A 27,442-nucleotide genomic window follows, 5' to 3' on the forward strand; every position below is an offset into this window, starting at 1 on the left:
ATATCTGAGGTTATTGATATTTCTCCTGGCAATCTTGATTCCAGCTTGTGCTTCATCTAGCCAGGCATTTCACTTGATGTACTCTGCACGTAAGTTAAATAAGCAGGGTGACAATATACAGCCTTGACATACTCCTTTCCTGATTTGAAACCAGTCTGTTTTTCCATGTCCAGTTCTAACTGTTGCTTCTTGACTTGAATACAGGTTTCACAGGAGGCAGGTCAGGTGGTCTGTTATTTCCATCTCTTGAAGAGTTTTCCACAGTTTGTTGTGATCCACACAGTCAAAGATTTTGGCATAGTCAATGAAGCAGAGGTAGATGCGTTTCTGGAACTCTCTTGCTTTTTCTGTGGTCCAGTGGATGTTGGCAATTTGATCTCTGGTTCCTCTGCTTTTTCTAAATCCAGCTTGAACATCTGGAAGTTCTCAGTTCATGTACTGTTGGAGAATTTTGAGCATGACTTTACTAGCGTGTGAGATGAGTGCATTCTTTGGCATTGTCTTTCTTTGGGATTGGAATGAAAACTGACCTTTTCTAGTCCTGTGGCCTGGAGTTGAGTTTTCCAAATTTGCTGGCATATTGAATGCTGAACTTTCACAGCATTATCTTTTAGGATTTGAAATAGCTCAACTGGAATTCCATCCCTCCACTAGCTTTGTTCGTAGTGATGCTTCTAAGAACCACTTGACTTTGCACTCCAAGATGTCTGGCTCTAGGTGAGTGATCATACCATCATGGTTATCTAGGTCATTAAGATCTTTTTTGTATGATTCTTCTGTGTATTCTTGCCACCTCTTCTTAATATCTTTTGTTTCTGATAGGTCTATACCATTTTTGTCCTTTATTGTTCCCATCTTTGCATGAAATGTTCCCTTGGTATTTCTAATTTTCTTGAGGAGATCTGTTGTCGTGCCCATTCTATTGTTTTCTTCTATTTCTTTGCATTGTTCACTTAGGAAGACTTTCTTATTTCTCCTTGCAATTCTTTGGAACTCTGCATTCAGACAAAATCCAAACACTTAAATGGAAGATTTTGTTGTTTAGCCACTCTGTCATATCTGACCCTTTTTCAGCCCCATGGACTGTGGCCCGCCAGGCTCCTCTGTCCATGGGATTTCCCAGGCAAGAATACTGGAGTGGGTTGACATTTCCTTTTCCAGGGGATCTTTTTGACCCTGGGGTCAAACACAAGTCTCCTGAATTGGCAGTTGGGTTCTTTACTACTTATCCACCAGGAAAGATAAGCCCATAGGGGAAACAGGTAGAGTTGTCAAACAGATTAAACAAATATTAGAACTGTGAAGGATTATAGGGACCAAGAAAGGAAAGAGTTTAAAAAAATGAGATGAGATCAGTAGCAACCAGAAATGTTCACATTTCCAAACAAGTTCTCGTTGTCTGTGTTTTATCTGCATGCTTTTGGTGTTATATATGTCCCAAATATATTCTGTGTTTGGAAGGATATACACCAAACTGTTAATAATTATTAATCTGTCGGAGTTGGATTTTCTCTTTTCATGTCCATATCAGGGTCTTGGGAGAAAACCGATGGTACTTTCAAATTAGGATAATCAAAACAGTTAATAAAGAGACTGTTTACAAACATGTGGATGGAAGTGTTGGGAAACCACAAAAATTAGTGTAATATCCCAGGGCTAGCAGCAGCAGGGACTGTTAACACCTTGAGGCCCAAAAGAATGAAGAGAAGGAGCAATTTCTGGAATTCAGAGACAAAGAGTGGAGGAGGGACAGCTACCTTAGGAAGGGCTGTGACTTTGGTCAAGGAGGCAACAAGCCCAACATGGGCGTGAATGCTCTCCTCCCTCTCTTGGATTTCTCATTGCAGACTGCCTAATAGTCAGGGAGCTAGAGTCTAGGCAACATGTCTATATGGGGCAGCCTGCTGAGGCAGAGCAGGGTGGCAAAGGGTCTGGATGGGCAAATGGAAGATACTCGGCACAGACTGCATTGTATGAATTTAAAAACATAATGGTGTCTTACTTCTCTGTTTTTTTAAAAGGTGTGTGTATAATTTTCTGTATAACTTACACATTCACATAATACAAGATTTATAAAGAATGTGAGTGTATATATAATGATTAAAAGAAAAAGAAATTATAACCTCTCTACCAAAATAGGCCTCCCTCACTTAGATGGTTTTCCAGTGGAATTTTACAAAACTTTCAAGGGACAAATAGTATTTCTTTTATATATGTTGCTCCAGACAATGAAAAAAAAGAGAAGAGCCGCCCAATTGCCCAGCTCATTTTATACAAAGCTTTATAATCTTGATTATCAAGTCAAGATAAGGAAAATGAAGATATAAGGCAGATAAGGAAGATACAAGAAAAGCATATATCTGTTTCATTATGGATGTTGGTGCACTAGTTCTAAATACAATATTAGCTAACCAAATCCAATAGTATGTTTTAAAAAGTACTTTTTTTTTTTTTTTCAGCTGGTTCCCTGATCAGGGATTGAACCTGGGCCCTGCCAGTGAAACCACCAACTCCTGGCCACTGGATTGACAGGGAATTCCCTAAAAAGTACATATTGATTAAGTAGTATTTATCCCAAGAATGAAAGGATAGTTCAGTGTCAGAAAAATTGTATCTATGTATTTCACTTTAGTATTAGATCAAAGAAGAAATATATGATGATTTCATGAGACACATAAAAAGCATCTTATCTATGATAAAAGTTATGGAATAAAGTATTAATATTTACTTATTAAATATTAACAGAATATTAGGAATATCAAAGGGCTTCTCAGACAATTTACAGAAAACTTACTGGAATAAATTAGAAGCATTTCCATTGAAACAAAGAGCAAGAGAAAGATGTTTACAATTTTCACTACCACTTAAACATAATATTAGAGTTCCCAGCTGTCTTTTAAGGCAGGATAAAGGTATGTTAGGATTGGAAGAGATAAGAATTATTATTTGCAGACATGATTATCTGTGTAGAAAGTTCAATTGAATGAACATACTGTGAGTAGGAACAAAAGTTTAATAAGATGAATAGAATTTGTATACTTTTCTGTATTTGTATATCAACTCAAAAAAGTACTCCTTTTAGACAAATTATTATTATAATAAAAGTAAGGTATTAAGAAACATAATTTTTTTGTTTCCTTTAGTAGAAAAATAGAAAAGTACATAAGATTTTAATAAATGGGGAGAGATATTGTGTGCACTGTTGGTATTATTTAATCTAATAAAGTTATTAATTCTTTCCAGGTATATATGCAAAGTAAGTGAAATTCTAGTCAAAATTCTTGAGGATTTTTGAGGAGCCCAACAAATTCTAAAATTTATATGGATGGCTGATGGCTCCAAAATTTCTAAAACTGTGCATAGAAAAAGATAAGCCAAATTGATAGGCACCCTTAGTCATCAGATAAGATATGTTATAAGTGGTAATGGTGATGCTGCTGCTGTTGTTCCAGCAATGTATAAATAAACCAGAAGTGAGAGCTCAAAAATAGATCTAGGTATATATAAAGACTTATATGATAAATGTTTGTATCACAAAGCAATTGAAAAAAGACAAATCATTTAGTAGATGATGTGAGGATAACTATCTCATTATATGTAGAAAAATATAAACCTCTAACTTACATAAATATTGGCCCCTAATAAAGTGAGAGATAAAGATATAACGCTAAGATATAAAGATAATAGAAGAAAATGTGAAATAAAATCTTTGTGGCCAAAGGATAGGAAAAAGATTTTAATTTTACGTATTTTTATTGAAGTATAGTTGATTTGCAGTGTTTATTAGTATTAGGTGTACAGCACAGTGATTCAGTCATGTGTATATGTACTTTTTCAGATTCTTTTTCCTTATAAGTTATTATAAAATATTAATATCCCTGTGCTATGCAATAGTTCCTTCTTGGCTATCTATTTTATATATGGTAGCTTGTATATATTAATCCTAACCTCCCAATTTATCCCTTCCTGACCCTAGAAAAGACTTTTTCTGAGAAGCTCCAACTCTAAGTCAAAAAAGAGTGGCTGGATTTGGTTACACCACAGTTGAGGATTTTGTTCAGTGCAGTGTTCCATAAATGAAGTTAACGAATAGATGTTAGATTGGAAAAGGATATTTGCTGTATTTAAAACCAGCAAGGGAAAAAAAAAATAAAACCAGCAAGGGATATGATCCCCAAAGTGGAGGAACCTCTTAAATCAACATGAAAAATATGGAGAACCCAAGCGAAAAACTCTATAAGAGAATGAACAGGTAATTCAGAGAAGATGTCTGAGTAAATAGCATATGTATGAAGAGCTGCTACAGTTCATTTCTAAGGAGGTGAAGTGCAAATTAAAGCAGTGATAAAATATAACTTTACAAGTATTGGCATTGGAATGGCAGCAGTTAGTTTGCGACTCCATGGACTGTTAGCCTACCATGCTTCTTCATCCATGGGATTTTCCAGGCGAGAGTACTGGAGTGGGCTGCCATTTCCTTCTCCAGGGGATCTTCCCAACCCAGGGATCAAACCCAGGTCTCCTGCACTGCAGACAGACACTTTACCATCTGAGCCACTAGGGAAGCCTTTGAATGGTAGATAATACCAAGTATTGGAGAAGATATGGATAGGGGACATTTTTGCACTGCTGATGAGGTTTCCCTGGTGGCTCAGGTGGTAAAGAATCTGTCTGCAATGCAGGAGACCTGGGTTTGATCCCTTGGTTGGAAGATCCCCTGGAGAAGGGATTGGCTACCCACTCCAGTATTCTTGCCTGGAGAACTCCATGGACTGAGAAGCCTGGAAGGCTACAGCCTGTGGGGTTGCACAGAGTTAGACACAACTGAACACAGCAGTGAGTGATGGGGATATAAATTTCAGAATCATATGCATAGCAGTACTACTCATGGGTCTATTTTTCCAGAGAACTAGTAAAAGTCTTAGTGAGGACATGTTCATAGATATTATATTACCGCAAATGGAAGTAGAAAGTTCGATGCATCTGAGATTATATGCGTGGATGTGGTAATATCACTAGTGTTGGTAGAGAGATGCATCCAATAAATAATTTTAATAAGTAAAATAGAGTAGATGCATACTATGAAGTGCTGTGCAGCAGTAAGAAGCAATGAACTCATTGATCATGGAAGAATTTTAAAAACATAATGAAAGAAAAAATAGAAAACATAATGAGTTATAGCACAAATGCTATTTATTTAAACAGAACACACATAATTCTTTACAAAACAACTATATCTGTTTTATAACGCTACACATATTTAAAGATATATCTATTTTTCAAATGCTATACATATTAAAGATATATCTATTTTATAATGCTACATGTATTTATAAAGATATAGATATTTTATAATACTACACATAATTAAAGATACATGCTAATCTCTTTAAAATGGGTTAATACTCAGAGGAGGGAATTGAGGTGCAAATGGAATAAAGAGTGAAAAGTGAAATCAAAGTGAAGAAAGAGTAAACAAAGGAAAGGGATCTTGCATGGACTAGTGATGACAACGTGTTGAGAAATTAAGGCCACAGTTAGATGCCGTCTGTATGTCTGAAGCTCAAAATCTAAGAACAGATCAAACTTAGGTGGTTTTTAGTCTTTTGCAACAGTGGCTATCTTTATCATACATTACTTTGTAATTAAAAAATGAAATATTTTTCTTGTACTACACATTCCTTAGATGTCTTCTCTAGTTCTGTTCTTTTCTGAAGTACTTTAGGCAGAAGTAAAATCATAGTAATGTGCCTGGCAAGCATTGAGGATATTCACATGAACTGCTTGACTGATCCTGAGAGAAAAGCACTATTTAAGCAACTTTCAAAGATTTTGGTCTTGGGCTCTCTTTATATTCTTGAGGATCCTAAGGAACCCTTGTTATTTACCACATTAGAAATAAAAATGTTAAATATTTAATAATTTTAAAATAATAATCATAAAACATAAAATGTTAACATAATACCATTTTTAAATGAAAATTAACATTTTGCAGTGCAAACATTTAGTGCGAAGAGTGGCATCATTTTACATGTGTACAAATTTCTAATGTTTGACTTAATAGAAGACAGCTGGATTCTCATATTTGTTCTGTATTCATCTCTTGTAAAATGTTGTTTTGATTGAAATATATCTAGAAAATCCAGCATCACAGACATGTAGTTAGAAATATGAGGGGTATCTTAACAGCCTTTTCAGTTAATTGTGGATATTTGTCTTTGATATTGCACCAAAGCTCGACAAGTGGTAGTTTCTTGAAGGTGATTTTCAATGTGAAATCTGAAACTATTATCAATGAACATTTTTGTAGTTCGTTATACTAAATTTACTGGTGTATCTTATACTTCGATGAATCTTTAACCATGCATGATTTTGTAATTTCATGCATTGGTCAATTGGAAAATTCTGGTTTACTGAGTTATGCGTATCACTATTTTGTTGTTTAGTTACTCAGTCGTGTCCAACTCTTGTGACTCAATGGACTGTAGACCACCAGACTCCTCTGTCTGTGGGATTTCCCAGGCAACAATACATAGAGTGGGTTGCCATTTCCTTCTCCAGGGGATCTTTCTGACCCAGGGACTGAACCCAAGTCTCCGTATTGGCAGGCAGATTCTTTACCAATGAGACACGAGGGACCATATACAATTTTAAAAAATGACATTTGTTAATTATAACACTGATCTCATCAGAAAAGTGCTTAAGTATTGGGAAACTTTGAAGTTCCCAGCAGTTGCATACAGATTTTCCAAAATTTTAGTTTTCATTGCAAGTTATCATTGGCAACTGTCAGTTTTTCCCCTTCTGGTTATAGACTCACTCTACTTCTGAGAAAATACCAAATACCCAAGTCTGAATAAACCGTAGTTTGTCTGCAATCTTTTCTTTCAGATAAAAATGGTGTTCCATGAAAAAAGATACTAGTAGTTCAGCTTGCAACTCAGGTACAACACACAGTATCATGGGATATGCATAGGCTTTTCTTTGGAGTGCAGCAGAAGTGTTTTGCGTATACTTCCCATTTTATAACAGAGTATTAAAAAGGCTTGTACTGAAGGGTTGAGACTTAATGAAACTAATAATTTCTACTGACTCATTGAGGACATTCTTAAATGAATCCGTCTTTCCTCCTCAGTTCAGTTCAGTTCAGTCGCTCAGTCATGACCGATTCTTTGCGACCCCATGCATCACAGCACACCAGGCCTCCCTGTCCATCTCCAACTCCCGGAGTTCACTCAAACTCATGTACATCGAGTCGGTGATGCCATCCAGCCATCTCATTCTCTGTTGTCCCCTTCTCCCGCCCCCAATCCCTCCCAGCATCAGAGTCTTTTCCAGTGAGTCAACTCTTCGCATGAGGTGGCCAAAGTATTAGAGTTTCAGCTTCAGCATCAGTCCCTCCAATGAACACCCAGGATTGATCTCCTTTAGAATGGACTGGTTGGATCTCCTTGCAATCCAAGGGAATCTCAAGAGTCTTCTCCAGCACCACAGTTCAAAAGCATCAATTCTTCGGCGATCAGCTTTCTTCACAGTCCAACTCTCACATCCATACATGACCACGGGAAAAACCATAGCCTTGACTAGACGGACCTTTGTTGGCAAAGTAATGTCTCTGCTTTTTAATATACTTTCTAGGTTGGTCATAACTTTCCTTCCAAGGAGTAAGCGTCTTTTAATTTCAGGGCTGCAACCAGCATCCGCAGTGATTTTGGAGCCCCCCAAAATAAAGTCTGACACTGTTTCCACTATTGCCCCATCTATTTCCCATGAAGTGATGGGACCAGATGCCATGATCTTAGTTTTCTGAATGCTGAGCTTCAAGCCAACTTTTACACTCTCCTCTTTCACTTTCATCAAGAGGCTTTTGAGTTCCTCTTCACTTTCTGCCATAAGGGTGGTGTCATCTGCATATCTGAGGTTATTGATATTTCTCCCGACAATCTTGATTCCAGCTTGTGCTTCTTCCAGCCCAGCGTTCCTCATGATGTACTCTGCATAGAAGTTAAATAAGCAGGGTGACAATATACAGTCTTGACGTACTCCTTTTCCTATTTGGAACCAGTCTGTTGTTCCATGTACAGTTCTAACTGTTGCTTCCTGACCTGCATACAGGTTTCTCAAGAGGCAGGTCAGGTGGTCTGGTATTCCCATCTCTTTCAGAATTTTCCAGCATGGTGCTAAATGACGATGATAGAATGGTTTTGTGCCACTATCTTTTTTTTTAATATATCATTGTGATGTGGATTACGTTATTTTATTAAACTATACTTGATTTCCAATTTGTATTAGTTTCAGGTGTACAGCTTCAGATTCTTTTCCATTATAGGGTATTACGAGATAATTGAATATAGTTCTGTGTGCTATACAGTAAATCCTTATTTATTTTATATATATGCTGTGTATTTATTCATCTCCTACTCTTAATTTATATCTCCCCCTCCTCTTTCACCTTTGATAATAAGTTTATTTTCTATGTCTGGATCTGTTTTTGTTTTATTACTAAGTTGATTTGTGTTATTTTTTTAGATTCCATGTATGAGTGGTATAATATGGTATTTTTCTGACTTACTTCACTTAGTTTGATAATCTCTATCAGAATCGATGTTTCTGCAGATAGCAATATTTCATTCTTTTTTTTATGACTAATAGTCCACTGTATATATATATCACATCTTCTTTATCTGTTTGTCTGTTGATGGACATTTCAGGTGCTTCCGTGTCTTGGCTATTGTGAATAGTGCTGCTGTGAACACTGGTGTGCAGTTCTTTTCACATTAGAGTTTTATTCTTTTCTGATATTTACCCAGGAATGGGATTGCTGGATCATATGATAACTCTATTTTAAGTTTTTATTTTTTTATTTTTTTTATATTTTGGGCTGTTTTTTTTTCCCCTTTTTTTATTGGAGGCAAATTACCTTACATTAATATTATTTTAAGTTTTTAAAGGAACCTCCAGATGGTTTTCTGTGGTGGCTGCACCCAGTTTACATTTCTCACCAACAGTGTAGGAAGGTTACCTTTTCTTCACACCCTCTCCACCATTTATCATTTGCAGAATATTTGATGATGGCCATTCTGACAGGTTTGAGGTGATAGTTACCTCATTGTGGTTTTGATTTGCATTTCTTTAATAATTGGCGATGTGGAGTATCTTTTCACATGCCTGTTGATCATCTGTTTGTCTTCTTTTGGGAAATGTCTGTTTAGGTCTTCTGCCCATATTTTGATTGGGTTGTTTGTTTCCCTCTTATTGAGTTGCATGAGCTGTCTGTTTATTTTGGAAATTAATCCTTTCTTGGTCACATCATTTGCAAATATTTTCTCCTAGTCATACGTTGTCTGCATATCTATCACCATATATTTTGTTTTGGAAAAAACTGAACATGTTACCCATTACTTTTAACAGATTTTAAAAAATGATTCATACTACCCAGCAGGTACTAAATTTCTCTCTATGGTTGCAAAGATAGAAAATGGGAAGAAAAAGAATCCATCTATTTTCTGATGCATGAAATTGAAATTATGTACCTAGTATTTTCAGTAGTCACTTAATACATATTTAATTAATGAGTGAAAAAAAATGGACAGTGACATTGCAGTGCTGTTAGTTATGATAATGTTACACATGAGATAAAACTCACTTTTTAGTTCCATGGTCTTTCTTCCTTGGGACAGTATCTTATTTCCTATACCTCCTTTCTCTCTCTCTCTCTCTCTTTGTTTTTATAAACATGAGCTTCCAGTCATGCTCCACTTCTCAGACCTGAATGAAAATATGTTTGAACGAAGACTGCTCCATGTGAATGGACAAATGTCTATATGAGAGCTGGTGGCTCTGAATTATGCCCCCCCCCCTTTTTTTTTAACAAACAGTAAAGCAGGGTCCATATTATACCAAATAAATTGATTAAAAATTGAAAAATTTATTTACATTTTTGTGTACAGGTAGATAGAAAGTGAAAGAGGAGAGTGAAAAAGTTGGCTTAAAGCTCAACATTCAGAAAACTAAGATCATGGCATCTGGTCCCATCACTTCATGGGAAATAGATGGGGAAACAGTGGAAATGGTGACAGACTTTATTTTTCTGCGCTCCAGAATCACTGCAGATGGTGATTGCAGCCATGAAATTAAAAGACGCTTACTCCTTGGAAGGAAAGTTATGACCAACCTAGATAGCATATTAAAAAGCAGAGATATTACTTTGCCAACAAAGGTCCATCTAGTCAAGGCCATGGTTTTTCCAGTGGTTTTGTATGGATGTGAGAGTTGGACTGTGAAGAATGCTGAGCACCGGAAGAATTGATGCTTTTGAACTGTGGTGTTGGAGAAGACTCTTGAGAGTCCCTTGGACTGCAAGGAGATCCAACCAGTCCATCCTAAAGGAGATCAATCCTGGGTATTCATTGGAAGGACTGATGCTGAAGCTGAAACTCCAATACTTTGGCCACCTCATGCAAAGAGTTGACTCACTGGAAAAGACCCTAATGCTGGGAGGGATTGTGGGCAGGAGGAGAAGGGGACGACAGAGGATGAGATGGTTGGATGGTATCACCAACTCAATGGACATGGGTTTGGGTAAACTCCGGGAGTTGGTGATGGACAGGGAAGCCTGGCGTGCTGTGATTCATGGGGTTGCAAAGAGTCGGACACGACTGAATGACTGAACTTAACTGATCTGAGACAGAAACCAGATTGTTGCATTCTGGGACTAGTCACAGAGCTTGAAATTTTATAATTGATCCATTGATTCCTGAATTTTCATACTTTTCTTACATGAGTCAATCACTTGGTCAGATAGAACATATCCCATAAGAACTGAAAATCCAGTAAATCAAAGGTATAAATTTACATTTATAAATTTATAAATGTAATATATATTTAATGTAAGTGAATAATAACATAATAACCTCTTACTGTTTCCTCAAACTCATGAATCACCATACATAATATAAATTATTATTGTAAGCTCCTTGTGCATATACTGTAATTGCCGTAAGTTTTCTCTTACTTTTTTTTTTCTTTTACTCTGGGCAACAGAAGTTCAGAATACACTTGCTGCTGCTGCTAAGTCACTTCAGTCGTGTCCGACTCTGTGCGACCCCATAGTCGGAAGCCCACCAGGCTCCCCCGTCCCTAGGATTCTCCAGGCAAGAACACTGGAGTGGGTTGCCATTTCCTTCTCCAATGTGTGAAAGTGAAGTCACTTAGTCGTGTCCGACCCTTAGCGACCCCACGGACTGCAGCCTACCAGGCTCCTCCATCCATGGGATTTTCCAGGCAAGAGTACTGGCGTGGCTTGCCATTGCCTTCTCCCCAGAATACACTTACATGGTGTCAAATTTCTCACATATAATTGAAAAACAGAGGAAAGATGTAATTCAGTTTGTTTGAGGCATTTTACAGTTTTACATGTCTTTATGGACATACACATATGTTGATACAAAATAATCCATTTACCACTTTTTAAAAAGCTTTCATTAATGAAAAATGCATATTTATAACTGACATAATTGTAGCATTCATTTTTTGATATAGCACCTTCATCATTAAATTATTCATTATTTTTCCCAATAATAATTATTTTCTCACAGACTCGATTTTAATAACTAACAAAATTAAGGTCAAAATTTTCTTAAATTTGTTCTATGTGAGGAGATCAAACTACATCATTTTTATTTCAAATTAAGTTTTACTTTTGGAAAAATAGATAAATCTTTATGTTTAGAAGAAAAATAAGAAATTACTCAAATGGGGGCTGAATCAATTTTTTAATCTTTTTCTGTGTTGCACAGAAATTTCTGGGAATGGCATCATTTCCAGCTTGGAGGCATCACTGTTCTATTTTCACATGTGGTTGGAATGAGAATTTCCTTTCAGAAACTGCCTCCCCTTCCCACATGGGAAGAGCAAGAATACAGCTATGGAATAGCCTGTCAAAGATTTTTCTCATTATTAGCAGAAAAGTTATATTGTCTGCCTGCCTGAGAATGTTTATGGAAACTTGTGATTTCTGCATCTGGAATTCATTTCTGAGAGTGCATGCAAATCAAACTATTGAATAGGTAACAGATATTTTGCTCCCCTAAAGACACAACTTGTGGGCTTATGTACAACTACAACACATCTTCAAAGTTCTCCAGCATGGTTTGAAAACTCCAAGATGATTTATCCTGAGAACTCTTGGAAACTCTTAGAAATTGCTATTTTAAAATAGGGTAGATTCTCTCATTTCTAAAATGGCTTTATTAAAATCTCACCTAGAAGTAGAGATAGGGTTTTTTTTTTTTTGTCTTAAAAACTTAGTTGTTTTGGTCAGCGAAGCCTAATGATAATTTATCTAAAATTTAAAACTAAGGCAGCTAGATTTTTACAAATACGTTTCAAATACAATTCTTAAAATAATTGCTAGGTCTAGACTTGGCATAATATATATTATTGTTTCCTGAGTAGTGATTCATGATTAAATTTACACCTGTCTGTGGTGAAATAGAAATATTAGAAGAACATACTACATTTTTCATCATTAAATTTATCCAGTTTAAATTAGGACTGTCCTTTACACTGAGATTATGTTATTTCCTACTTAAAATTTTTTTTAAATTTATTTTTGGCTATTCTGGACTCTCATTGCTGCCCAGGCTTTTCCCTAGTTGTGGTGCAGGCTTCTCATTGTGGTGGCTTCTCTTGTTGATGAGCACAGGCTCTAGTGTGTGCAGGGGGCTTCAGTAGTTGTGGTACATGGGCTCAGTAGTTTTGACTCCAAGGGATCTAGAACACAGGCTCAGTAGTTGAGGTACAGAGTCTTAGTTGCTCTGTGGCAAGTGGGAACTCAAGCCTGTGTCTCCTGCATTGGCCGGCGGATTGTTTACCTTTGAACCACTAGGAAAGTGTGAAAGTGTTAACTTGCTCAGTCATGTCCAACTCTTCATGACTCCAGGGACTGTAGTCCAAAAGACCCCTCTGTCTATGGAATTCTCCAGGCAAGAATACTGGATTGGGTTGCCATTCCTTTCTCCAGGGGGTGGAGATTTGGCTTAAAGAAATGGGATTTTAAGTGTAGTTAGGTAAATCTAGATTAAAGAGGAGAATTACCACTTTTGTAACATTGGATTAAGAATGATATAAGTAGTTGGTGATTAATGAAGGCTCAAAGGTAATTAAACCTGGAGTACAAAATCTTTGCCTGTCTTATTTGCTGCTCTGGTACTGGTTCCTAGTGGGCTTGCCAGGTGGCACAGTGGTAAAGAACCCACCTGCCAATGCAGGAGATGCAGGTTCAATCCATGGATCAGAAAGATCCCCCAGAGGAGGAAATGGCAGCTCACTCCAGTATTCTTGCCTGGAAAATTCCATGAACAGAGGAGCCTGGTGGGCTGAGTCCATGGGGTTGCAAAGAGTTTGACATGGCTGAGCGACTGAGCAGGCATACACTGGTACCTAGTAGATGTTCCATAAATATATGGTGAATGAAGAACATGAAAGAAGAAAGACAAGGTAGCTGCTGGGGAAGTAGCAGTAGAGAACTGTGAAGAACACCAGGAAGATGAATTTTAAGAGTATGACATTAGCTAAGACATTTCATGTATGGATGTGAGAGTTGGACTGTGAAGAAGGATGATCGCCGAAGAATGGATGCTTTTGAACTGTGGTGCTGGAGAAGGCTCTTGAGAGTCCCTTGGACTGCAAGGAGATCCAACCAGTCCATTCTAAAGGAGATCAATCCTGGGTGTTCATTGGAAGGACTGATGCTAAAGCTGAAGCTCCAATACTTTGGCCACCTCATGTGATGAGTTGACTCACTGGGAAAGACTCTGATGCTGGGAAGGATTGGGGGTGGGAGGAGAAGGGGACGACAGAGAATGCGATGGCTGAATGGCATCACTGACTCTGTGGACATGAGTTTGAGTGAACTCCAGGAGTTGGTGATGGACATGGAGGCCTGGCGTGCTGTGATTCATGGGGTCGCAAAGAGTCGGACACGACTGAGCGACTGAACTGAAGACATTTCAGAGTTTTTTGAAGGCCTCCTTTAACCCAGGCAACATAATCTTATTTATTGTCAATTGCTCTGCTCTGCTAAAGTGTGGATGGCGAAAAGATTTTGTATTGATTATCAGCTAGTGTTGTTGTTTAGTCACTCAGTCGTGTTCGACTCTTTGTGGCCTCATGGACTGCAGCACACCAGGTTTCCCCATCCTTCACTATCTCCAAGAGTTTGTTCAAACTCTTGTTCATTGGGTTGGTGATGCCATCCAACTATCTCATCGTCTGTCACCCGCTTCTCCTCCTGCCCTCAATCTTTCCCAGCATCAGTCTTTTCCAGTGAGTTGACTTTCTGCATCGTGTGGCCAAAGTATTGGAGCTTTAGCATCAGTTCTTCCAATGAGTACTCAGGACTGATTTTCTTTAGGATTGACTGGTTTGATCTCTTTGCTCTCCAGGGGACTCTGAAGAAACTTCTCCAGCACCACAGTTCGAAAGCATCAGTTCTTCAGTGCTCAGCTTTCTTTATGGTTCAACTCTCACATCCATATATGAGTACTGGAAAAACCATTGTTTTGACTGTGTGGACCTTTGTTGACAAAGTGATGCCTTTGCTTTGTTTTTTTTTTTACTTTAAAAAAAGTATTTATTTTAAATTGATTGATGATTGGCTTACATTATTGGTTTGGTTTCTGTCATACGTCAACATGAAATAACCATAGGTGTATCTTGGTTGAATCTTCCTCTCACTTCATGCCTATTCCAACCCTTTAGGTTATTATAGACTCCTGTTTGAGTCCCCTGAGTCATGCAGCAAATTCCCATTGGCTGTCTATTTACATACATTAGTGTATGTCTTTGCTTTTTAATACACTGTCTAGGTTTGCCATAGCTCTTCTTCCAAGGAGTAAGCATCTTTTAATTTCATGGCTGCAGTCACCCTCTGCAGTGATTTTGGAGCCCAAGAAAACACAGTCTGTCACTGTTCCCATTGTTTCCTTATCTATTTGCCATGAAGTGATGGGACTGGGAGTCATGATCTTTGTTTTTTGAGTGTTACATTTTAAGCCAGCTTTTTCACTCTCCTCTTTCACTTTCATCAAGAGGCTCTTTAGTTCCTCTTCGCTTTTGCCATTAGGGTGGTGTCATCTGCATATCTGAGGTTATTGATATTTCTCCCGGCAATCTTGATTCCAGCCTGTGCTTCATCCAGCCTGGCATTTCGCATGGTGTACTCTGCATATAAGTTAAATAAGCAGCCTTGATGTGTCCCTTTCCCAATTTTGAACCAGTCTGTTGTTCCATGTCCAGTTCTAACTGTTGCTTTTTGATCTGCATACAGGTTTCACAAGAGGCAGGTGAGGTAGTCTGATATTACCATCTGTTTAAGATCAGCTACTACTACTGGAATTTACATGATAGCTAGAAGATAACAGAGTCTCTGGTTTAAGATGGGCCTAAATCCATTAGTAATCCTAAAATTTTAGTGAACTTTAAGCAAAGAACTTCACTTCTAGTTACATATTTATGGGCCTAAAATTATTATCACCTCTTAAAATTACCAAGTAATAGCATTGGAAAATGATTCTGGAGATTATTTGTATCATTTTTCCTGAAAAACTAATTTTCAGAGATCTTATTGATATTCTGTACATATTGAATCAGGCCTAGTTTAAATTTATTTTTGAAAAAAATATAATTCAATATCTGTATGCATGACAAAGTGATTACCACAAGTCTAGTTACCATCTATTACTATACAGTTAACTCTGTTCACCTACCCCCATTCCCTTTTCCCCTCTGTTGTCCATTAATCTGGTCTTTTTTTCAGTGCTTTTGTTTTGTTCATTCTTTTTTTGCTGCACCACATGGTATGTGGGATCTTGGTTTCCTGGCCAGGAATTGAACCCATGCTCTCTGCAGTGGAAGTGCAGAGCTCTAACCACTGGGCCATGAGGGAATTCCCTATTCATTTGTTTTATTTTTTTAGATTCCACAGACTTCCCTGGTGGCTCAGATGGTAAAGTGTCTGCCTACGATGTGGGAGACCTGGGTTCGATCCCTGGGATCGAAGATCCCCTGGAGAAAGAAATGGCAACCCACTCCAGTACTCTTGCCTGGAAAATCCCATGGACAGAGGAGCCTGGTAGACTACAGTCCATGGGGTCACAAAGAGTCAGACACGACTAAGCGACTAAACTTTAAACTACTGAATGAAATCATACAGTATTTGTCCTTCAGTTCAGTCGCTCAGTCGTGTCCGACTCTCCGCGACCCCATGAATCACAGCACGCCAGGCCTCCCTGTCCATCACCAACTCCCGGAGTTCACTCAAACTCATGTCCATCGAGCCGGTGATGCCATCCAGCCATCTCATTCTTGGTTGTCCCCTTCTCCTCCCACCCCCAACCTTTCCCAGCATCAGAGTCTTTTCCAGTGAGTCAACTCGTCGCATGAGGTGGCCAAAGTATTGCAGTTTCAGCTTTAGCATCAGTCCTTCCAATGAACACCCAGGATCGATCTCCCTTAGAATGGACTGGTTGGATCTCCTTGCAGTCCAAGGGACTCTCAAGAGTCTTCTCCAACACCACAGTTCAAATTGTGTGACTTATTTCACTTACTGCTAGCATAATACCTTCAAAATCCATCATGTTGTCATAGGATGATAATAGGATTTCATTCTTTTTTATGACTGAGTACTAGTTCGTTATGTATTTGTGTACCATATCTTTATCCATTCAGTGATCCATGGAGACCTAGGTAGTTTCTATATCTTGGCTATTGTAAATAATGCTGCAGTAAACAGGGATGCCTGTATCTTTTGAATTAATGTTTTGGTATTCTTTGGATAAATACTCAGAAGTGAAATAGCTGAGTCATTCCCTTGTTACTCAGCTGGTAAAGAATACGCGTGCAACGCGGGAGACCTGGGTTTGATCCCTGGGTTGGAAAGATCCCCTGGAGAAAGGAAAGGCTACCCACTCCAGTATTCTGGACTAGAAAATTGGGCATGACTGAGCGGGGGAAAAAAAAAAGGTAGTTCTATTCTTAATTTTTTCAAGAATCTCAATACTGCTCTCCATAATGACTACACCAACTTCCAGTCCCACCAACACTGTATGAAGGTTCCCTTTTCTTCACATTCTTTTCAGTATTTATTATTATTTGATAATAGCCATTCTAACAGGTGCAGGGTGATATCGCATTATGGTTTTGACTTTTGCTTCTCTAATAATTAGTGATGTTGAGCATCTTTTCTTGTGCCTATTTGCCATCTGTATGTCTTCTTTGTAAAAAATGTCTTTTGAGATCCTCTGCCCATTAAAAATTTGATGTTGTTGCTGAATTGTATGAGTTCTTTTTATATTTTGATGTTAGCCTTTTATCTGATATATCATTGCAAATTCTCCTTCCTTTAGTAGTTTGACTTTTTATTTGGATGATGGTTTCCTTTGCTGTGCAGAAACTTTTTAGTTTGATATAGTCCCATTTGTTAATTTTTGCTTTTGTTCGTCTTGTTTTTGGACTCAGGTCCACAGAAACATCACTAAGTCCATGTCATTAAAGTTACTGCCAATGTTTTTCCTAGGAATTTTATGGTTTCAGGTCTTATATTCAAGTCTTTAATTTGTTTTGAGTTAATTTTAGTGTCTGGTATAAGACAGTAGTCAAGTTTCACTCTTTTGCATGTGGTTGTCAAGTTTCCCAACAAACTGCTAAGAAACAAATAGTTGTCTCTTTAGAAGTTATTTGGCCAAACAGTCAAAATTTGGTAAGGAATGAGTATGAATGAGATTCATAAAATTCATCTTTTTGTCCAAATAACTTTTTGAAGTATGATTAAATATAAGATCTATGTTTCATTTCTGTTCATTTTACAGTACTTCATTTCTCCATAAACCAAAAGGGATACCACTATAGGCTATTGTTATAAGAGAACTGCATCTTGGTAAGTTAATTTTCAAATATATAAAAGTCCACATAGTTGTAATAAATAAAAAATTTTGGTGTCCTATATATGTAATAAGTAAAAAACAGAGGACTATTTCTGTGAGATATTATAATTTTCAACAGTAGATTTGCTCTCACCAGTTCATCTCATGTTAGCATATTTATGTTCCTTTTCCTAACTCCTCCCCCAACCCTGTCTCAACACATGAGGTATAGCACTCACTGATTATTGTGTGTGTTAGACATTTGAAAGTGTGTCGTCTTACAAAACTGTGAGGCATATTGAAGTTCTTTATAGCATAAAGTTAGTGACATATAGTTGCTTCAAATCATATCCACTCTTCTGGTAGCCAAAAGAAATGCAATGATGTAATAAAGGTTTCCTTGTTTATGAATAGTTAAAGGTTCTCCCAAAGCATTTCTAATTATTATTAGAAAATAATTTCCCTCATTTAGCAGAACTTGGGTTTGCAAAGTGCATATTGTTTTCCTGAAGGCTATTGCTTGTGAAACGTGTCATTTACCTGCCTAAGAGCATACGTGTGTTAATTGTTAATTCACGTCATCAGATTAGCAGTGTTGAGATCAGTTTATTGGATATCTTCCTGACCTTCTACTGTGACTGTAGTATTTGTCCATCTTTGCAGTCCAGGTATTCCCCAGGAAGTAGGCCTCAACAGTGTCTCCTCCCTGTGATTTACTCAGGCTTGAATGGAATATGCCTTAACAGCCATTCATGTTTTCTCATCTGGGGACTGCTCTCTGCCCCAGACTCTGGTTGTCTCAGGAGGGAGAGCATCTTATTTCTGAAGTGTGATTAATGTCTGTCACGTGTGAAGAAAGCACTCGAAGATGAAGTTACTCTCAGCTCATTGCCCTTATTCTCCTCTCACTGCTGTTGCTTTTTGAAAACCATCCCCTTCATCACCTTTCACCAAAGTATGCTTTGCTAGTTTGGGGAGGTTTATGATTGTTTATCTCAACTCAAAAGGAGAGAGTATGCAAGTGAATTCTAATAGGGACTGTCCAGTAATTTTTCCACAGGTTTTAAGCAATGTGTTTTCCAGACTTTCTAAAAATAGAGTAAATATAACACAACAGTGTATACCTAGGAAGCTATCATTTAGTCCAACCATAACTTATGGAACCTTATTGAAAGCACTCCTGAATTTTCCTCCTTATGGGCCAAGGAAAGTGTGCATGGGAAGAAGATAGAGACATGAGGGAGAGAGGAGTCTTTTCTAATTCCCCTTGCACACTGAGCCTTCTGAACTCATGAGTGTGGAGAGAATGAATAATATATGTCTGAGGATTTTTTAATGTAAGGTTAAATTGTATCCATCTGCTCCAGCTGTTTCACATTTGAATATTTACAGTTGTACTGAAAGTGGAAAGCAGCTATTGAGTGTTGCATGTATCATTGTAAAAAAAGGAACCTTTTCTGTCCTTAATAGAATATCAGAATTGTACAAGAGGTCAAAGACCAAGGCTATCTTATTCGACACTGAGTTTCCAGAGACCAACCTGGTACTTGATATCTTGTAGGTGCTCAATATATAGTTAAGAGAATGAGGAATGATTATTGTTGTCCTGGTTGATAAAATACATAATGATGCCTACATTAAAAGTTTGTAACTTTGTGAAAGTCAAAAGATTAAATTACCTTTCATTATGTTTGCATAGGTACATGTATTATAAACTGTATAATTAAAACCTTTTAGTAATTTTTATGATCCTCTACACAGAAAACCCTAAAGACTCTACCAGAAAATTACTAGAGCTAATCAATGAATATAGTAAAGTTGCAGGATATAAAGTCAACACACAGAAATCCCTTGCATTCTTATACACTAATAATGAGAAAATAGAGAAATTAAGGAAACAATTCCATTCATCGTTGCAACAAAAAGAATAAAATACTTAGGAATATATCTATCTAAAGAAACAAAAGACCTGTATATAGAAAACTATAAAACACTGGCGAAAGAAATCAGAGAGGACACTAATAGATGGAGAAATACACTGTGTTCATGGATTGGAAGAATAAATATTGTGAAAATGAATATATTACCCAAAGTAATTTATAAGTTCAGTGCAATCCCTGTCAAGCTACCAACGGTGTTTTTCACAGAGCTAGAACAAATAATTTCACAATTTGTATGGGAATACAAAAAACCTCGAATAGCCAAAGCAATCTTGAGAAAGAAGAATGGAACTGGGGGAATCAACCTGCCGGACTTCAGGCTCTACTACAAAGCCACAGTCATCAAGACAGTATGGTACTGGCATAAAGACAGAAATATAGATCAGTGGAACAAAATAGAAAGCCCAGAGATAAATCCATGCACCTATGGACACCTTATCTTTGACAAGGGAGGCAAGAATATTCAATGGAGAAAAGACAATCTCTTTAACAAGTGGTGCTGGGAAAACTGGTCAACCACTTGTAAAAGAATGAAACTAGAACACTTCCTAACACCATACACAAAAATAAACTCAAAATGGATTAAAGATCTAAATGTAAGACCAGAAACTATAAAACTCCTAGAGGAGAACATAGGCAAAACACTCTCCAACATAAATCACAGCAGGATCCTCCATGACCCACTTCCCAGAATATTGGAAATAAAAGCAAAAATCAACAAATGGGACCTAATTAAAAGCTTCTGCACAGCAAAGGAAACTCTAAGCAAGGTGAAAAGACAGCCTTCAGAATGGGAGAAAATAATAGCAAATGAAGCAGCTGACGAAGGATTAATCTCAAAAATATACAAGCAGCTCCTTCAGCTCAATTCCAGCAAAAATAAACGACCCAATCAAAAAATGGGCCAAAGAACTAAACAGACATTTCTCCAAAGAAGACATACATATGGCTAACAAACACATGAAAGGATGCTCAACATCACTCATAATCAGAGAAATGCAAATCAAAATGAGGTACCATTTCATGCCAGTCAGAATGGCTGCTATCCAAACGTCTACAAGCAATAAATGCTGGAGAGGGTGTGGAGAAAAGGGAACCCTCTTACACTGTTGGTGGGAATGCAAACTAGTACAACCACTAGGGGAGATTCAGTGTGGAGATTCCTTAAAAAACTGGAAATAGAACTGCCATATGACCCAGCAATTGCACTCCTGGGCATACACACCGAGGAACCAGAATTGAAAGAGACACATGTACTCCAGTGTTCATTGTAGCACTGTTTATAACAGCCAGGACATGGAAGCAACCTAGATGTCCATCTGCAGATGAGTATATAAGAAAGCTTTGGTACATTTACACAATGGAGTATTACTCAGCCATTAAAAAGAATACATTTGAATCAGTTCTAATGAGATGGATGAAACTGGAGCCTATTATACAGAGTGAAGTAAGCCAGAAAGAAAAACACCAGTACAGTATATTAACGCATATATATGGCATTTAGAAAGATGGAAATGATAACCCTGTATACGAGACAGCAAAAGAGACACAGGTGTATAAAACAGTCTTTGGGACTCTGTGGGAGAGGGCGAGGGTGGGATGATTTGGGAAAATGGCATTGAAACATGTCTATTATCATATGTGAAACGAATCGTCAGTCCAAGTGTGATGCATGATACAAGATGCTCGGGGCTGGTGTACTGGGATGAACCAGAGGGATGGGATGGGGAGGGAGGTTGGAGGGAGGTTCAAGATGGGGAACATATGTACACCCGGGGCAGATTCATGTCAGTGTATGGCAAAACCAATACAATAATGTAAAGTAATTAACCTCCAATTAAAATAAAAAAAATTATTTTTGGCTGTGCTGAGTCTTTGGTGCTTCATGTGGGCCTTCTCTAGTTATAGCTTGCTGGCTGTGGAGCACAGGTTGTGGCACATGGGCTTAGTTGCCCCTCAGCATGTGGCACCTTCCTGAACCTGGGATTGAACCCATGTTCCCTGCATTGGCAAGTAGATTCTTAACCCCTGTACCACCGGGCAAGTCCCCATTTAATTGTTGATTTGCCTATTATTATTTGCCTTCCCTGGTGGCTCAGCGGTCGAGAACCTGCTGATTCTGGAGACGTGGGTTTGATCCCTCAATCAGGAAGATCCCCTGGAGGAGGAAATGGCAACACACTTCGGTATTCTTGCCTGGCAAATCCCATGGACAGAGGAGCCAGGCAGGCTACGGTCCAATGAGGGTGCAAAGTCAGATATGACTTTGCAAATAAACAATAACAACAAGCATTAGTATTTGTTTTTTTAAACTAAATTTTAAAATCTTGGAATCTGAGAAAATTTATAAGAGGAATATTTACAGCAGTTTTTTTTTGTTGCAGGGCAGTTTGAAACATACATGAATTATCATGTTTTATTTTTTGAGGCCTTGTCCGTATCGGTTGTTTTGACCTAATTAACCAGACTGTTTCCTCTACAGTTGACGCTTTTTTTTTTTTCCTTTTAAAATATTTATTTATTTATTTTTTTGTACTTTACAGTATTGTATTGGTTTTGCCATACATTGACATGAATCCACCACGGGTGTACATGTATAGTTGACTCTTGAACCCTGTAGGGTTAGGGATACTAACCTCCTCATGCAGTCAGAAATCCAGGTGTAACGTATAGTGGGCCCTTCTGTACCTGGTTCCTTCATCTTTGTGGTTCCTTGGTATTCATGTTTCCAGGTTTGAGCATTGCAGTTGAAAAAAATGAGCCTTTTAAGCAGACCCATGCAGTCTACAGACCATGTAGTAGAACAACCAGTGTTGTTCAAGGGTCAACTCTAGTCCAAAATTCAAAACAGAAAGTTTTCTCCCCCATCCTTGAGCCCTAGCCACCTAATCCCCCTCCTCACAGTTGATATTGTTAGTTTCTTGCATAATTTTCCAGAAATAATTAGTTTTTAAAATTCAGCTAATTTAAATCTATTATAGAACTTTCTGTATCATTTCATATAGAGTGTATTCATTCTTTTTTGTGGCTTCATTCTCTGCTGCATGAATCTACTACAATTTATGTAAACAATTCCTTGTTAATGAACATTTAAATTATTGCCAATATTTTACTGATACAATGATGACATGAATAACTTTGTAAAAGTCATTCTTTACACAGGTTTTTCATTAGAATAAATTCCTAGATGTAAAGTTGTATTAAAGTATATGTATTTATAATTTTGATAAATATTTTCCGAATTGCTTAGAGGATAGGTTTCAGTGATTTTTTTTCTTAACAATTTGCTTGACTCAAACTGTTCTACCAGCTGATTTTTTTAATATTCTGTAATGACACCACATAAAATTGAATCCTATAGTTCTTAGGTAAAATAAGCAACCGTGTTGATGGTGTGATTTAAGGAGCATTGAGTGTCCTACAGTCCAAGTATCTGTAAGTCAGCAGTGTGTCATAATGTCATTTGAGGCAGTCCATAGATTCTGTATGATAATCGTACCCAATAATTGATTTTTTTGGTTATGATTAATTATTTATATTCATATCTTGATAAACTATAAAATGTCTCTCCAAAACTTTTTTTTGTGTGTATTTACAGCTTATTTGGCAACCTCATGTGACGAGTTGACTCACTGGAAAAGACTGATGCTGGGAGTGATTGGGGGCGGAAGGAGACGGGGACGACAGAGAATGAGATGGCTGGATGGCATCACCGACTCAATGGACATGCGTTTGAGTGAACTCCGGGAGTTTGTGATGGACAGGGAGGCCTGGTGTGCTGTGATTCATGGGGTCGCAAAGAGTCAGACATGACTGAGCAACTGAACTGAACTGAACAGCTTATTTACTGAAAGTGAAATGACAGACCATGGCTTTTTTACTATAATAACCTCTGAAATATCCAAGTTACACAGAATATTGATATTACTGTGAGGGGTGGTGGGGAGCACAGGAGGAAAGAAAGGAAAGAGAAATTTAGTTCTTTAGGCTTTTTTTCCCCCCTTGGTTAAAATGCCTTGGAAAGTTCTAGATTTTGATGTAGATTGCATTGTAGTCTCTGCACAATCTGCACAGTCATTGTTTATGAACTTGTTTCTGCTGATGGAGTTAATTTTGTCTGGGCAGATGAATGTCATTCTGGAAAAAGAATGCTGTAATCTGTGGACACTTACTGATCCCTCACCCCAAAACACTGAACATTAACAGGAGAGGGGAACTCTGGCCCCGGTAAAGAGTTGAAGATTGGTAGCTTCGGGAACTTCCCTGTGGTCCAGGGGTTAGGATTTTGCCTTCCAGTGCAGGGGGTGTGGGTTCAATCCCTGGTCAGGGAGCTAAGATCCCACATGCCTCATGGCTAAAAAACCAAAACATAAAAAGGAAACAATATTGTAACAAATTCAATAAAGACTTTAAAAATGATCTACATCAAAAAATCTTTAAAAATACATTGAAGGTTAACTTAAAATCGATAATTTCTGTTTAGACTAAATAGTATGGTTGTAAATTGTAGTCATCTAGGAAGGAATTTGTTTTCCCTAAGATTTACAGTATTTTCTCATTCTTTTTCTTTCTCTTTGGAGGTTAGTAATACCCCAGGAAAACCACCTCAGGAGGATATCAGTGGGATGGAATGAGGGGTACAAGAAAAGTAAGCCAAGGGCAGGTGAAGCAGAAGGGGATCTCCATATTACAATGTAGGTACAGCTTTTTAAGTCACTCTTGTGTTATAAATGAGAAATTAAGCATCATAGAAAACTGGAGAAACTTGAGCAAATAAAAAAGGCTTTGGATCGAATGAGTATTAACAGAAGACTAATTTTCACTGCTAATTTCTATCACTAAAATCTAGTAAATCAGTGAAAAACATTTTCTTCTTGATGGTCTGTATGTTTGTTGTCAAATGTGAAAAAAAAAATAACTGTGATAGAAAAGAGAGAAGCTTTGGAGATCTGTGGTTTTGGTTTGTATAAAGCTGCTCTACAAGCAGTTTCTTGTTGAGTCAACAAGCCTTGTGTGTTTTGGCATAGAACTGACAATGCTAATGCTTAATCCTTTTGGAATAACCCTTTCAGGGATGTTGAGATATCCAGGCAACAAATTGATGGCAATAGAGGAAGAAATGTTAGGAGAACTATATCATCCATTAGGAAAAGTTGCAAAAGCTGAATTTGCTGGTTTGTAGACTTGCAGTTTTCTACCTAGATGATGACTGGAATTTCTGTTACAACTTTCAGCGAATAACTTTCTCTTGGGATAACAATGAATACTTATATCAACAAGGCAGTATAGTATAAAGGAAAGAATGGAACTTGGGAACCAGGTAGATTTGAGATTGAGTCCCATCTCTGCCATTTTTTAGCTGTGTAAATTTAGACAAGTTACTTTACATTGCCAAACCTCAGTTTCCTCACTGGTGATATGGAGGACAATATTTGTAACTTGAAGTCTTTGTGAGGACTACAGGATACTTTACGTGAACCAGCTTCCACAATGCCGGAACTATAATAGGACTGCTTAAGTAATGGGACTCCTTGAGTGATAGTCTTCCCTCAGCTATCTTCTTCCTGACTCCAGAGATACAGACAGTTGAAGTTTTAATAAATATATATGTACGATATGTCTTTAGAAAGTACTTAAGGTGGTTATAATTTGGTGATTGGACCTATGATTTCCTAATAAAATTTGAGAATGAAGAAGTTATTTTTCCTTTTTCTTGAGAGACATTTTAAGGTTAATAACCTTTACCTTTTTTTCCTTCCATTCTGTGCATTATATTTGACGATTTTTAGGATAAGTAGTCTAGCAGCATATTGGCAAATTGCACAACAGTGTACCAGATGTCAGTAATTTTATGTGTTGTATCACAGTTAAAAAAGAGGAAATAGAACAATAGAAATAGTTCTAACCTAAAAAATATTGGCAAAGCCAATGGTTCCAGATAAATAGCATCTGTTCATCCACTGCTTTATAGCTGAAGCATACTGCTGAAACAAATTTTTAAAAAATGGCTGACGATTTTGGATTGTGAAGAATATCTTTAAAAATTCATTACAAAGATGTTTATCATATAATTGTTTATACTAAAAGATTGAAAGCAGTCTAAATGACTGATATTTGGAAAATGAGTAGCAACAGTAATAATTAAAATTTATTAAACACTTACTGTGTACCAGACACTTTAAGCATTAAGGCTTCCCTGGTGGCTCACTCAGTAAAGAGTTTGCCTGCAATGCAGGATACCCAGGTTCCATCCCTGGTTTGGGAAGATCTTCTGGAGAAGGAAATGACAACCCACTCTGGTATTCTTGCCTGGAGAATTCCATGGACAGAGGAGTCTAGTGGGCTCCAGTCCATGGGGTCACAAAGAGTCAGACATGACTGAGTGACTAACACTTTGCTTTTTCATGTACCAGACACTTTAAGTATTTTATATGTATTAACTCATTTAATCCTAATAATAAAACTATGAAGTCGGTAGCACTGTTATTCACATTTTTACAGAGGAGGCCCAGAGATGTTAGTAAATGGCCCAAATTCACACTGCTGGTAAATGGCAGAGCAGGATTCCTACCTAGGCGTGTGAATTTGTACCCAAATTTGAGGTATTCAGATAATGTATTATTTTGCAACGTTAAAATGCCTAAAACATTTTTTTTTTGATGACACAAAAATGATTATGATATAACAAAGCAAAAAAAAAAGTAGGATAAAAATTGTATGTGTGGCGACTACTGGGCTTCAAAATGGGCACCAGTCCAGGTACCCATCCTCCCTCTGTGCTTTTGGACCCAGAGCCATCTGCAACTCCCTAATTGTTGCTATTGGTTCTTTCAGGTCTATGTGTCTATTGTTCCCAGAGCTCTGTAGGGGTAGAGAAAGAGGAGGAACCCATCCAGAATCTCCACAGAACAGGAAAAGGAGGGAACATTCAACAAGGAAAAACTCTGCAGTGAAAATGAAAGAAATCCTGAGAACCAAGGCAAGATGGAAAACAGAGAAGAGCCACTGGATGTGTCAAAGCCAGGAGTAGCTTGTACTGTGGAAGACAAGGAAAAGTTAGAAGACAAGGGAAGGACAGATCACAAGGGAAAGATGGAGGATGAGGAAATTCTAAAGGATAAGGAAAGGTCAGAGAGTGAGACAAAACTAAAAGAAGGAAACCCAGAGAGCCAGGGAATGCCAGTGAGTGAGGAAAAGCAAAAGAAAGAAAAGCAGAAAGCGAGGGAAAACTAAAAGAAGACAAGCCAGCCAGCGAACCAAGTGCCACCAGAAACCACTCAACTGGGGAGGATGTACCCAGGAAGGCCAAAAGAAAAACCAACAAAAGGGCTGGCTCTAAGTGTCTTAAGGAATATAAGGAGGCTGTACACGATATGCGGTTGAGCAATGAAGAGATGATAAGAGAATTTGACGGGATGGCCAGGGTGGAGGATGAGGTGAAGAAAACCAGACAAATTGAGGGGGTTTATGTGGATACAAACAAGTTTACAGGACCCCTTCTACCCGAGGGGCCCAGGGGAACTCAGGGGTGGCTGCAGGGCCCCACAAAGGGACTTCGAAGACATTCCTTTTGTGTAA

At 37.8% G+C, this 27,442-nt stretch overlaps 1 pseudogene; it reads left to right on the forward strand.

Annotated features, from left to right (window-relative positions):
• Positions 1-1,883: 1,883 nt before the first annotated feature.
• On the forward strand, positions 1,884-27,442 carry LOC148778788 (transcription elongation factor A protein-like 2; annotated as a pseudogene).

The sequence above is a fragment of the Moschus berezovskii genome, chromosome 1, assembly GCF_049115385.1.
Source record: "Moschus berezovskii isolate FMDL1 chromosome 1, NW_MosBer_1.0, whole genome shotgun sequence".
NCBI classification, from domain to species: Eukaryota; Metazoa; Chordata; class Mammalia; order Artiodactyla; family Moschidae; genus Moschus; species Moschus berezovskii.